This window comes from Protopterus annectens, chromosome 1.part2, assembly GCF_019279795.1.
Source record: "Protopterus annectens isolate FY-2018-M chromosome 1.part2, PAN1.0, whole genome shotgun sequence".
NCBI classification, from domain to species: domain Eukaryota; kingdom Metazoa; phylum Chordata; order Ceratodontiformes; family Protopteridae; genus Protopterus; species Protopterus annectens.
In genome coordinates, this window is record NC_056727.1 from 947,082,329 (window position 1) to 947,097,204 (window position 14,876).

General features: G+C 42.1%; 1 long non-coding RNA gene across 1 annotated transcript in view; it reads left to right on the forward strand.

Annotated features, from left to right (window-relative positions):
* Nucleotides 1-937: 937 nt before the first annotated feature.
* The window catches only part of LOC122792181, a 76,358-nt gene continuing 62,419 nt past the window's right edge, over nucleotides 938-14,876 (forward strand). Inside the window, exon 1 of the long non-coding RNA XR_006363291.1 lies at nucleotides 938-1,017. This is a non-coding gene — a long non-coding RNA (uncharacterized LOC122792181). The remainder of the gene's footprint in view (nucleotides 1,018-14,876) is intronic.

The following is a 14,876-nucleotide window of genomic DNA, read 5'->3' on the forward strand; positions in this document are numbered from 1 at the left end:
GTACCAGGCTTAAGAGTTGAACAAGCCCACAAGTTATTCTGATATCTTATGTTGGAGTTCTCACAGACCCTTCCAAGATTTTTAGGTATCTCTTTCAAATGAAGAGCACAGACGTTTGTTACCTGTAACAGACTTTAAGAAAGTCGTACTGCTCAGAGCATTTCTAGAAGTCTCATTGTAGTGCATGTCTCATACATATCTAGTAGAATTATTTACATCAGTGCTTTCAGATGCAGTCTTTAAAATTTGTTTGAACCATTGATATGGACATAGTAGACAGTTTTGGACTTTGTTTCAAGCATTTAAAAAGACAATAGCAGTACAGAGCACTGGACATTTTGGGGAGGGGCTACTTCAGTTGTTTAGAGACTTGCTCCCCCTTGGACTGGTTGCAAGTATTGTTGGAAGTTGAATTTTTAATTATTAACCTCTCTTCAACTCGGTCATTAATATTTGGACTCAAAATACTGCTCCAGACTCTTAATTGGGAAGATTGCAGTTTGATTTGCTTAGATATTTTTGGGTTTGGGTCTGGGATGCACTGCTGTGCTGTTGTGGGTCTGTGTACGTCAGTGTTTTGTTTTCATTACCTTTTTTTACTGTTTTCATGCGTGTTGTAGTTAAGTTTTGTGCAGCAAAAAATGATGTTAGATGACTCCGAAAGGATCTCAGAATTTTTTTTTTTACTTTGCTGTTGCACGTGTAAAGTCGGTTGCTGTCCAGTGTTGTGCAGGAGTAAAGCAAATGTACTGTGATCAGTCACACACAACAGAGGCAGCGTGGAAGGAGAGTAGAAAATAATGCTTTCCGTTGTGTTGGTGTGCATGTTATGTCAACAAATAATGAAAATCTTTAAAATGATGCAGAGTATCAGGGTATGTAATGGTCTTTGATAAGGTTTTCTGATAAACTACATATTTTCCATTGCCCCCCTTACAGGTGAATTAGCTGAAGATGGACCATTTGGTACAGTACCTTACATTGCAAGACCTCATCACCAGCAGATAAGTCACACAGGTCAGTTACTGAGAGGCAGATTTCTGGAAAGTTTGTGCTTGACTGAAGTTTTTACATCTTGTACAGCTTCATTGAATTTAAGCATACATAATTTGATTTTCTTCTGTACTGCATTTCAAGGCACCTCTGAATTTAGGCATATCCAGAGGTTTTTGCAACATTATTGCATTTCTGGGTATATCCCTTTCAGATATATTCTCCTCTTGTTTACATCTCAGATGATGAGGAGGCTATTTCCTCAGGTTTGCCGTCTGAGGATGTTAAATTTGGGGAGGCCATCAATCTCATGAGGGAAACACTTCAGATGTGAATTCAAGGAAATATCCAAGTCAAAGACGACCTGCTTAGACTTGCTATGCTGATACCTGTCCTTTATCTAAATCCTCGAGGCCGGTGGAGATGCAGGTGCAGCAGCAGCCTTGGAATTGGATTATTAACCCCAACCATCACCCGAGAGATCTGACAGATTTACATTACTCAGGCCTCTCAGTACCTGTACAAGCATCATATGCTGGGTACAGTTGTGTGTGTTCATCATTCTCAGTAATGCAGTAGCCTTTTTACTGTAATGGTTGTATTCTGCCAAGGATACAACATCTGACCAGCTTTACAAAGCACTGACTCCTTCCTACACCTTTACTAATTGCTGATTGGCTCGCCCTTTGGAGGGAAATCTGCAGTCAGAATGTAGACAATGTCAGTATTTCTAGCCGCTTAGAGAAAAAAATGCTCTGAGACTTCAGAGGGGCAGCAGTTGGCTTCAGACTTAATTTCTGGCAGATATGTCCCCCCTCCCCCCAGGCAATTCTTCCATAAAGAAATTATTGACCTTCTAAGAAGATATTAGTATAGTTTATTTCCTGACTAAAAGCAGTATTTCCCCTTTAAGAAACCCAGTATTTTTACAGTATTGGTAGTTTCCTGTCGGGGACCACTATTTTTAATGTGAGGGCTTATTTGTGACTACTGGGGGCTAGTTTTGTGGTAAAATGTACTGCTGTGCAGAACTTGTATTTGTTTTTGTAAGTTTGATGGATCAGAAAGTGTTTTACAAGGCAGAAAACATTGTGTATGTTAAATACTTGTGTACAGTTATTGACGACTTAGTTGCTGTTTTTTTTCTGTCAATACACTTTAGAAAAGGGTTTTTCAGTTCTGACAAGGATTTTTGTCTACTGCTTGTGTTTTACTTTTGAAATGGACTGTGGTGAGAAGTATAAGACTGTGCTGCTTGTGAACAATTATGATAACTTAGTTTCCGACCAACTCATTCCAGCAGTTATTACCATCAGTCAATCTACTTCCTCTGCTACAGCATGGATACTTCAGTCCTGCTGGCTCTTCTCCCGCCATACCTAAAACAGAAAAGCAATAAACAGTGTTTTACTCCAGAATGGGCTCATGCAGTGCTTCAAATGGTGGTGGAGGATTCTGTAGTGGCCTAACAGTTGTTTCTCTGACCACTCACTCACTCACTTACTTCTCGGGGTTTCTCTAGAAGCCCCCTTCAGCTACCCTGGTACAGGGATAAACAACATCCTTTGCGTTTGTTCCATTGTCCAAGCTGGGCGTGGAACAGTTGTTTCTCTGGGTCAGGGAGATACTTTGCTAAGTTCTTCTAGGGATGGCTGGGGAAACCGACCTCAAGCTATGGGTGAAATGCCATGTCCTAGTTAGCATTGTCACCTATCTGGTAAATGCCAAAAAGGAGCGGTCCAAGGACTGATCCCTGAGGGACTTTACTTGTGACTGACCTCTTTGTAGAGGTGGACTCCCCAATTCTAACTTCCTGGATCTTGTCTGTGAGCCAGTTGGCTATCCACCGGGTGACATACTGGTTTGTACCTAACCTCCTGAGTTTGTCAACAATTCCCAAGTGGGGTATTGTGCCAAATCCCTTGGCCAGGTCAAGGTAGGCAGTGTGAACAATTTTGCCCTCATCCATTGCTTTGGTGACCTTCTCAAAGAAGTCCATCAGGTTGAGTAGGCATGCTTTCCCTTGACAAAACCAAACTGGGTTGGGTCCAGTATCTGGAGGTTTGCTATATCTCTGTTGATCATCTCCATGATAATTCTTTCCATGGCCTTGCATACAAGACCAGTGAGACTTATAGGTCTGTAGTTTCCAGGGTCTGTAGATGGCTCACCTTTGTGCAGAGGGATAACTGTTGCCTTTCTCCATTCATGAGACACGAAGCCTGTTTGGAGGCTACAGTTAGAGTAATTCCAGAGGCCCTGATAGGTCATGTTTCATGTTATTTAGAAGACATGCTGGGATGTTGTCTGGGCCCATTGATGCAGTGTTCTTGGTCTTGGAGAGAGCATCAAGGACCTGTTCCCTAGTGATAGTAGGGGGAGTTATATTTGATGATATTTCCTGAGGAAAGGTTGATGTAGAGAGAGGAGGAAAGTTGGAGCTGAATTTATCAGCCAGGAGGTTTGCTACATCTTCTGGCTCAGTATAGGTGGCTCCATTTACAATGAGCTCTTCACACAACTGTGTATTGCCTTTGAGGTTGCAAACACAGGTAAATAATGCCTTGTGGTTGTCCTTGGCCTGGGCGGCCAAACTTGCTTCAAATTATTTGTCCTCTGAGTTGTTTGTTTAATTTGAGAGTGCTTTTATCCTGCTGGGTGCTACACCTCCTAATTTTTGCCATGATGATCTTCCTCCTGTTTGATTTTGTGATGTCACTAGGATGGCTTGTTTTTTGAGTTAGTTCTGCACTTCTTCCTGGTGAGTACAGCTGCCTCTATGCAGCTATTAACATGCTTGTGCAGGGTTTCTGTGAACAGTTCTGCATAGGCAGATGTGTTCTCAGGGTTTATAGGGGCTTGAAATTTTGCCATGTTCTCACTTAATAGCAGGAGGTTAGCCTTAGAATAAATATTCCCATTTTAGTTGGGGGTCCAGCTTTTATTTTTACTTCAAAGGAGAACATTCTGTGGTCTGACCATACCAGGGAAGGCATTACAGTAGGGGGTGTGCACCCTCCCATATTAGTGAGGTCTAGATCCAGTATGGCTGCACCCCTGGTTGATGTATTGACTGTTTGGTCCAGGGAGTTTGTGTTTACAAAATCCAGGAATCCTTGTGCATGTACGTCTGATGTTGTATAGAATTCCCAGTTAATAGTGTGGTAATTGAAGTCACCCATGAATATTGTATTGGGTTGGATGGTTAGTGTTTCAAATAAGTTTGAATACATGGTATGGGTTTCCTGGGTCATAGAAGGGGACCTATAACTTGCAAGGAAGTAGTATTGGATTTTACCTGTGTTGATTTGAACATGGAGCAGCTCAAGTGCATTGTCCTGTTTGACCAGCCTTGAAGTATATTTATTTTTTTTATGTAAGTAGAGACGACACCACCTTTAGTTCCTGCTTTGAAGTAGCTGGTCTAAATGTGTGGAAGGCATTATAACAATGCACTGTTGGTGTGCTGTCCATGGCTTTAAACCACATCTCAGAGACCGCACAGACATCAACATTCTCTAGGGTAAAGAGAACTTCCAGGGAGTAGAGTTTTTGTTTAGGCTTATAGCATGGAGCAGTAATACTTTTAGATTTTCTTGGTTTTGATTTGCTATGTTGGAAGTACTTTCAGTTTGGCATTGCCTAAAAAAGGCACTATGGGGAAGAGAATGTTTTAGCTAATATTTGAAAGCCTATTGGGGAGAGGTGCAGACCATCCCTGGCAAAGCAGCTTGGTCTGTTGACCATCTTCTTCCATGATGACAAATAATTGCACCTCTGTAGAATGACACTAGAAACTAAGCCAATTATTAGTCGATCATCTTTTGTTTGTATTGTGGCGTCATCCTTGGAGAAGTTAAAATGCTCAATGCTAGGCTCATACCAGCCTGAGAGACGTATTCTGAGAGCTCTTTAATATCTCTTCGTATAGTCTAGGGAGGTACGTCTCAGGTCATTTACTCCCACATGGACTATGACTGAGTCATATTGGTAACTGTGATTCAGTGACCTGAGTGCATGCGTAATGTGGCGGATCCTAGCCCCAGATAAGCAGCTGACCGTAACTTTCTCCTTACTCAGCCTGGTGAGAGGGACATCAGTGTCTCTCACAATGGAGTTTTCAATGACTAGAAAGTTGGATAGTGTGGTGACTTGCCTTATGGGCTTAGAGGTAGAGGCTTTATGAGATGTAGCTCTATGTGCTGATGTGGGTGTCGTTTTGAAAGAGTGCATTTGGGGCTACTGAGGGTATTTCCTACATGTACTTCGTCTAGGAGGTCTTTATGGTTTAGGAAGGTTTACAATGTAAGTGCCTCAGTATATGTGGGCTATATGTCTGTTTTGAATTGTGTGTGATGGGTGCAGCATGTGTACTACTGACAACCTTATTGACATAGAGTACTTTTATGTGAGAGCTTTGCCTCCCATGACATTGTGTAAATACATCTCTCACATACCGTGTCAGTTTGAGAATTTACTGGTTGTCAGTAAACATGAGGCAATTTCAGCATTACCTCAGGATGCCCATATCCACCAAGCTGGTAATGGAGACAGTAGGAAAGTTCTTATCCATGGCAACAGACACTTTTTCATTGATTAGACTGTTGGAGTGAGAATATCAGTCACTGTCAGGAGTATCCAGTTTGCAACTATGTGGACAGTGCTTGTCACTGCAAACTAGATGTCCTGTGTGCAACTAGATACTGGAGAAATTTCAATTGTGCATTTACAGGAAAAATGCCGCTGAAGGTGTCTGAGACTGTACAGAGCACTGCCAACCACTCGAGGGGAAACTAATATGTAGTGCTAACATGCTTCTTTTATAATATAGCTGTCTATAGTTACTGCAGCCTTTAATCCATGATTTGTATACATCAAGTTAATCCCCTATATTTTTTTTCCATCTGCACATGCCAAGCAAACTTCTTCCCACTGGTCTTAAACCCATTTGTTCTGCAGTGTTTGGATATCCCAGCATACATACAATACAGATATTTCAAGCACTTTCATTGATAACCCTTCGAGCCTGTCAATATATCAAAAAAAAAGTTATGTTCCTACCATAACTTTCCATCTGTGTTGTTGATCTTCATTCATTCATGAAGGATGGGTCTCAGTTCCATCCTTGGAACCGACTTGGCTGCTATAACAAGCTTGTGCCCCTCTCCTCAGATTGAGTTTTCTCGTAAGAGATTAAAGTGGAGGCTTTGTCTGAGGAAATGCCCAATCATGAAGCTAGGACCAAAGCCAAACCTCCAGGAGTCTTTCGGAGAGAGTAGGAGGGTGGGATGTCATGAATAAAGGAAGATCAACAACATAGATGGGAATGTTATGGTAAGAACATAACTTCTTTATCTGATGTTGTTAACCTTCATTTATTCATGATGGATGGGACAGAGTCCCTAGCTACTTTATTTCCTGGGAGGCCCTATGGAAGGATATTCCTGAGCACCATTGAGCCAAAGGATGCTCTCCCCCTGGATACCAAGTTCAGTTTATGAGTGATAAATGTATTAGGAGTAACCCATGTGGCTACTGCACAAATGTCATCCATGGAAGCTCTGAATGAAAAGCGACTGAAGCAGCAACTGATTTGGTCAAATGCACTTTGATTTTAGTTGTTAGATGCATTTGGTTTTGTTGGTATGCTAAAGAAATAGTCTTTCAGCCATTTTGTCAAAGTTACTTTAGTAACAGGTTTTCCCAATTTGGGTCCTGAAAAAGACAAGAATAATTGGTCAGATTTTCATAGTGATTTAGTCCTATCCAAGTAGAAGCATTATTGTCTCTGTACATCCAATAAGTGCAAACAATATTTTCCTTTATTAGAACAGTTTGGAAAGAAAACTGGAAGGTCAGTGGAGTGATTAATACTCAATTCCGAAACAACTTTGGGTAGAAAGAACGGGTTAGTCCGAAGTGACACACACTCTTTGTAAAAAAACTATGTAAGGGTGTTTTACGCACAAAGCCTGTAATTCTTTTATTCTTCTTGCTGAGGTAATTGCTACCAAGAATAAAGTTTTTCAAGACAAAAATTTCATATCGCAAGTGGCAGCAGAGTCAAAGTTTGTAGGACCAGTGTCAGGTTCCATGGTTCAATCGGCTCTTTGAAGGGCAGTTTGATGTGTGCGACTCCCTTCAAGACGTTTTACAGAGGTGGTGAGATATTAAAGAGGAATCTTGGAAACCATTGTGAAAGTCTGAGATAGCTGCTAAGTGGACGCAAATGGTAGAAGCTGAAGCTCCTGAATGGAGTAGATTTGATAAATACTCCAAAACTGAAGTAATTCAAGCTGAAAAGGGGTCTAGCCCTTTTTCTCGAGACCAAAACATGAATCTGTTCCATTTGCTGAGATAAATTTTCCTGGTGGATGGTTTATGGGAGGCCAGAAGAATCTTTCATACAGGGGAAGATAGATTATTTTGCCTTGCAATTACTGGAAGTGGAGGAACCAAGCTGTCAGCTTGAGACTCGATAGGTCCCTTGTGGATGTGACAGTAATCCCGGAGTTGGATCCAGAGTCCATGGTTGGTGAACCTTATGAGGCCAAAGGAAAAGGAACTAGACTTGGGGCCAATAGGGTCCGATGAGGATTACATTGCTTCTCAACTGAAGAGCTTTCTTTAGAAATTGTGGGATCAGAGGAAAGGCATAAAGTAGTCCCGTGGACCAATTATGTACGAGAGCATCCCTCGGTGAACCCCCACCCCTGGGGGGGGATTAGGGCGAAGTAGCTGCTGCACTTGTGGTTGGTGGGAGATGCAAATAGATTGCAGCAAGGTTGACCCCAGCGACTGCAAATCTATGCTGCTATGACAGGATTGAGGGACCACTCGTGAGGCAGGAGAATGCAGCTGTTCAGTTTGTCTGCAATTACGTTGTAAGCCCGGGTAATTTGCATTGCTATCAGAACGTGGTTGGAAGATATCGCCTGTTGCCAAACTCTCATGGCTTCTCAACACAACGGGTATGATTTGGTTTCCCCCTGTTTGTTATACCAGACGACCAACATGTTGTCCAACTAAATAGCAATTGTCCCTGATGGGAGGACAGATTGGAATGCTTGCAATGCCAGAAGCACTGCCTTCAGTTCTAGGACATTGATATGCAAGTTGCTTTGCAGTGTCTTTCCCTGAAAATGCCCCCTCCCGATCAGGGATGCGTCTGTGGTCACTATGGCCTTGGGCTGAGAGGGTGAGAAGGGACGACTCCATAATTCCTTTTCTGGCTTCATCCACCAATTGAAGTCTTGTTTGCATTGGTATGTTATGTGGATTGGAAAAGACATTGGGTGTGTTAAAAGGGACCACTGTGATGCCTGGAGCCATTGTAGTAGTCTCATGTGTAGTCTTGCTAGAGAAACTATAGTAGTCATTGCTGCCATTGATCCTAGTAGTTGGACTGCACGAGCTGGGACTTCATTCTGAGAGAGTATCACTTGGAGGTGAGATCTTAGTCTTTGGATCCTGTGAAGCGGAAGGGCGACCAGGCAAGACCATGTGTTGAATGTTGTTGCGATGAACTCTAGATTTTGAGTAGGAACCAGTTTTTACTTTTCTTGTCATATTGAGATCCCTAAGGATCTTGCTAGTTGTAGAGTGTAGCGCAAGGCAAGAAACAGTAGACACTTGGTATGGGCGGTAAGGAGCCAGTCATCTAGATACAGAAACACCCAGAATCCTTGCAGTCTCAAGTGAGCTGTTACCACTGCCATACATTTGGTGAACATTCTAGGGGCTGTGGAGAGACCAAAGAGCAGCGCTCGAAATTGATAGTGATTGCCTGCCAGCCTGAAGCAGAGAAATCTCCTGGAGTGTTCGTCCATTTTTATATGATATGCATCCTGGAGATCTATCGAGCATATCCAGTCATCTTTCTCCAGAGACGGGAGGCTAGTTTGAACCGTGACCATCCGGGATTTTGTTTGTCTGATGAGCTTGTTTAGGATGCTGAGATCTCCAATTGGCTGTCTCCTGTCTTTTTTGGCTCTAAAAGGGACCCTTGAGTAAAATCCGGATTCTCTCTGGTCTGGAAGGACTGTTTGGATGACTCGTTTTAGATGCAGGGTTTAAATTTCTTGTGCTGCTGCATCCCTTTGACTCAGTGGAATGTTAAGGATTTGCCTTTGCAGCCACGGGTGAAGATCGAAAGGGATGTGATATAACCTCTGGTAATTATTGTCTGCGTCCAAGAATCTGTCGTTATGGAATTCCAGGCTAGGTGGTGCAGAGAAAATCGTCCCCTGACTGTTTCCAGAGGCCAGCAATCGGGCCGCTCTGCAGGAGCACTGGTAGGGCTGTCCAGAGAAAGAATTTCTGGACCCCTGGGTATGCGGACCCCCTCTGCCTCGGGAAAGGCGTCTCCTTTACGAGTTCTCCCTTCTGCCCTGGGGGGGGGGGACTCGCTAAGTGTGTCGCAGAAATGCCCTTGGGATTTTCTGACCCACATCTTTCCACTTCTCTGATTCCTAGAATAGGATCGTTGGGAAGTGGAAAAATGGGTCTTGCCGTCTTTTCACACCTCGCTAATGTGTCTTTAACCTTTGGGCTGAAAAGAGAGGAAGCGTCAATTGGAGCATTGACTAAGGAAGACTTAAAAGGGTCCGCAAAGTCACACAAGTGCATCCAGGTGTGACGTCTCATGACAATGTTTATACCTGCTGCTCTGGCCACCCCTTCGGTAGTATGAGAAATCAACTACATGGACGAATTAGATATGGATTCCAGGGTGGCAAGTTGTTAGGCAACTTTGTCACGTACCTCATGAGAGACCGCTCTTGTTGAGGTTCTTGATGGTTCCTTGATCAGGTCCCTCTGGAGACGGGTAAAGTGTGCCAAGTAATTCATTGATCATATGGCTAGGGTCGATGAAGCATACACCTGCTTCCCTAGTCTGTCCATCATCTGAGACTCCCTGTTTGGAGGATGGACAGCAGGACTCTCCTCGTCGAGTTCCTTTCTAGTGGCCGCCGCTGCCACCATAGTGTGTACTGCCAAGCCTTTGGACCAATGAGGGTGATCCTCTGTAGGGGAGAGTATTTTGTCCGGTCTCCAGTGGATTGGCTCACTGGTGTCAGGACTCTTCCAGGCGCATTGCATGATGAGCTGGACTAATTCATCTGCAGGTGGGGTCACCCAGGAAGTAGAGGGTTGAGCACGGAAAGCCTGCAAGAATACAGATTCTGAAGAAGAAGGGTTGGTGGGCATCCAGTCACTCCACTGCTTTAAGATTTCTAGTATGTCTCCAAAGGAGACATCCTCAGGGGGCGACCGTGGGGACCCTTCCTCCTCATCGTAATCTGCATTTTCGGTAAGGGATTCCTCAGGGGAATTCACGTGCTTCCTCTTGCATGATCTCTTATGGGGTGGCTCTTTAGGGAGGGCATCTGAAGAGGACTTCGAAGAGAGGGTACCCTGCAGTAAGGTATCTCGAGGTTCCTGTGCCTGATGTCCCAGTATAGTGGACTTGTGTCAGCTACGGACCAGAGGACATGTATAGATGTGACATTCCGGCACCGAAGGAACCAGCTGTTAACCTGCTGAGGTGAGTGCCCTCTCTATAACCTGGAAGGCAGGCCCGCCCAAAGAGGGCTGGGAGCCTTGGACCGAGACAACCTCGGTACTGGGGTCACACCCCACTCTGACGAACCCGCTTGCAGGGAAGGAGCCGTGAGAGGACTTGGAGCTGTCCAAGCAACCGGAACTGTAGATGTTACTGCAGAAACAATGGGTGTCGTACTAGGGGTCATGGTGCCAACAGACCAGTCATGGTCTCGAGGGCGGGTCGGCTCCGATTGAATCATGGATCACAGGGTAGGCTCTGGAATCATGGTAAGATCTACCAGTGGAACTGAAGGAGCTGGCACTGGGAAAGCCAACTGCATCGAGGGCGCCATTACCTGCGGGGACGTTGAAAGAGGAATATACATTGAAGTCTGTGGAGAAAATTTCCTCTGCTCTGGGTGGGAAGGAGGATTTAGGAGTTGGGATTCCTCTGGCCGCCAGGAGCTGATCCACAAGTCTCAATACATTGAGTCCTGAAAGGCTCCTGGTAGAGTGGGTTGACATCCCCAATGGATATTCAGGCTGATCAAGAAAAGGGCTTAATTGTTGTCCAAGAAATGGATCAGTAGACTGGGAATATCGGGTCTGAGTTGGTGTCGACCTTTGGCACTGTGTTCAAAAGACCAGAAGGTCGTGTTGGGGGGTAGTGACCTGTATTGAAGTAGAGACTGTTTTTGGTGCTGAGAGGGTCTTTGGCACCGTGGAAGTGGTCAATACCATAGGTGTGGAAGTCATTAACAGTTCTGTGGATAAGGACGGCATTGTGGACGGAGTTTTTGGCTCTGGTGCAGAGATTGGTGCAGAAGTCAATTTTGCCTGTTTTGGTTTCATTTCCATATGAACCTGGGCCTTAGTGGATTTAGTTTCTAAAGAATGAGGAGAAGATGGTACAGACTGGCTTCTCTTCTTTTTTAGGAGGGGTTAAGACCTTTTTCTCAGATAAAGCCTCAGAGAAAAGTAGTTTTTAGAAGACCCTTTAATATCAACTTATTCTTGTGCTTAGCTAAAATGTGGCACTAAAGCCCTTGCAGATCTCACATGGAGGTTGAACTTTTAAGTGGGGTGCTCATAGGCAATAGACGCAGGAAAGATGCCCATCAGAGTTAGGCATCCTCCTGCCACAGTTATCACACTATTTGAAACCTGTTGTGCATTTATCTGCCATATTAGAAAGTCCAGTAGTCTACAATCCACAATATATATATATATATATATATATATATATATATATATATGGTTCCCCTTCATAATATCGAATTACTGAATGCTCGAAAATCAGTAACTCGAAGTTATAAAGTCGAACCAACAAAAATCCCAAAACCCACAAGCACGAAAACAAAAAACCCCGAACATACAGAACACCTACACCACACAACACGCACACCATACAACCCACATAACATAAACTACTAGCCCTACACTACATGCACACAGGGGGGCAAGCCCCCCTGCACCCCCCATGTGGGGGGCTGTGACCCCCACTTATATATTCTAACTCCGAGATCGCACAAATACACACACAAAAAAAAAAAAAAAAAAACAGACATTTTAAACTACCTCGCACACACACAAACACATCACACATACACAGACACATCCAACACTCACACTCATACTGCCACCTCCCTACCCTAACCCACACGCACAACTTACAAAACACACACATACACTCGCTTACCTTTACTTCTGTAAAACATCCCAACTCACACACTTCCCGTCCCGTAGCTGACATGCATAAGTGTGAATTAGAGATATTTGAAATTGCGCTTATGCAGATTCGCGCTTCTGCATTTTCGACTTTACAGTCTCGAGTTACTGAATTACGAGCATTCAGTAATTCAGGATTGTGAAGGGGAACTATATATATATATATATATATATATATATATATATATATATATATATATATATATATACATACATACATACATACATACATACAGACATATACATAGATATATATATATATAGATAGATAAAAATCCTGTCACATTTAGCTGTACAGCACGCACACACACACACACACACACACACACACACACACACAGAAAAAAGAGAAGAAAGTTGTTTTTAACACGTTACCAACCGATGCTATTAGAAACTATCACAGAGGTAAGGGAGGGGCCTGTACCACCAATGGTACAAAGAAATGCCAAAAACTGTAAGAAGGCAGGGAAAAACTCTCACACACAGTGGGAACTATATCTAAAAGTAAATGACTAGATAAAGGAAGAATTAGAAGAGAAAAATCCCAAAAGTTGAAGAAATACTATTGAAAAAATAAATAATTTAGCTGGGGAGCTGGGGAGCTGGCCTGATGCATCTTGAAACTCTACTTGGCAAACGAGATTTAAGGAGATGAGAAGAGGGGCGCTATGGGTAATCTTAGCTAGAGAGTTTTTTGCCTGGTGCGATCTTGTTATAATGGCTGAATCAGTTCCGAGGACAGAACCGAGACCCATCAGTCATAAACGAATGAAGATTAACATCATCGGATCAATTGTTCCCATAAAAAATGTCCAGGCTGTTCTTAAAAATAACCAAACTAGTGCTTGCTTTAATGTAATTTGGTAGTATATTCCATGCATCCGCTTCTCTCTCAAAAGACCCAATTAGTGCACTTCTCATTCCTCTAGAATCTTCTACATAGTTTGTCTGATGATTCTCTACTACTTTTTGGTAACCCCAAACATTTCCAGAGGTAGTTGTCTCTAAATGCCCCATGTAACTGAGTAAGGTCTCCTCTTGAATATCTACATTAGACACTTTACAAGTTTCAGATATTTCAGTCTTACGTAACAACTTCAGTTTTCACAATCATGGATGCCTTTGGTAATTTTTTTTTTTTTTTTTTCTCATGCTTGTTTTCTTATAAGGTTTCCATATTGTTGTTCCATAATCAAGTTTGGGTCTAATTTAACTAACAAGCAATAACTTATTCACTTCTGATTTCTTAGACTTTATAAATCATTTTATGCAACGTGTATCAATAACTGTCGTTGACCATCTGGTTGATATAATTAGAAAAACTCAAATCTGGTTCTGCCCATATACTCAGGCCCTTAAATGAATCTACAGTTTCAATAACTTTGTGCTGTATTAAATGCTCACTTTTCAATTTGTCTCCCAAATCTCATATGCATAGTTTTTGATGTATTTATCAGCATATTTTTCTCCTGTGCCCAAACGGTCAATTTAGTTAAGCTCTTTTGAAGACATACCTAGTCTGTAGTATGTAATCAGTTTACCAAATTTCAAGTCATCTGCATACAGACTATAGAATATCTCCGATGAAATAAATCTGAAAGATATATAATCTAGACAAGTATGGGCTTAGAATAGAGCCCTTTGGAACACCTTGACCATAACCTTGAATTTCACCTGTTCACTTGCCATGTCCTATTTGTAAGCCATGCAGCTATCCATCTTATCAAGAATACATCCCTACCTAGTTGTTCTGATTTATTGGTCATTGTTTTGTGTATGACCCTGTCAAATGCTGTAGTTAAACCTAAATAAATTACATCCTCACACAATTTTTCATGCAGAGCTGCTGTTATATTGTTATAGAACATCATGTTACAGGTGGTAGTAGATCTGTTTTCAACATGTGCATGTTGATGTATGGTTACAAGTACCACTTATCAAATATTACCTTCTCCATTATTTTTCCATAACATGAAAGTAAACTCTGGGTTTGTCCTTCTTCCTTTTCCCTTGAAGATGGTTTAACAATCTCCCCGTATTTATACAACCTATTAAATAATAGATATAACAGTACTGCAATTCTTGACAATGCTTTCAGGTCATTATTACTAATTCCATCTCCTCCCAGTGCTTTGTTTGGATCCAATTTGCATAGTTCTTTTTCCAGTATAATCTAATTTGATTTCAGTATCTGAAGTTACCTGGATGTCACTAGGATAATTTATCATCATCCTGTTTGTGGAGCCAAAAAGCTTTGCATAATATTTTTTAACTGTATCTATAATCTTTTATGTCTGAGAATAAATTTTAATCTACACAGTTTATCAATTTGTATGTCTTTACTTCTTCCACTTGTGTATTTATAAAATGTTTTCCTATTATGCTCAATATTTTTATATACATTTTCTTCAATTTTTTCTTGATCTTGTCTCACACTGTGTTTAATTAGTCTGTACAGCTTGTGTATTTCAATTTTCAAAGTAGTATTTCGACTTCTTTTCCATTTTATTATATTTTTTGTCTTTCATCGTGATCAAGTATCTTGTTCTTATGGAAATGTATCCTGACATGTACCTAGATCCTGATGTTAAACATTTTTTTTGCATTCA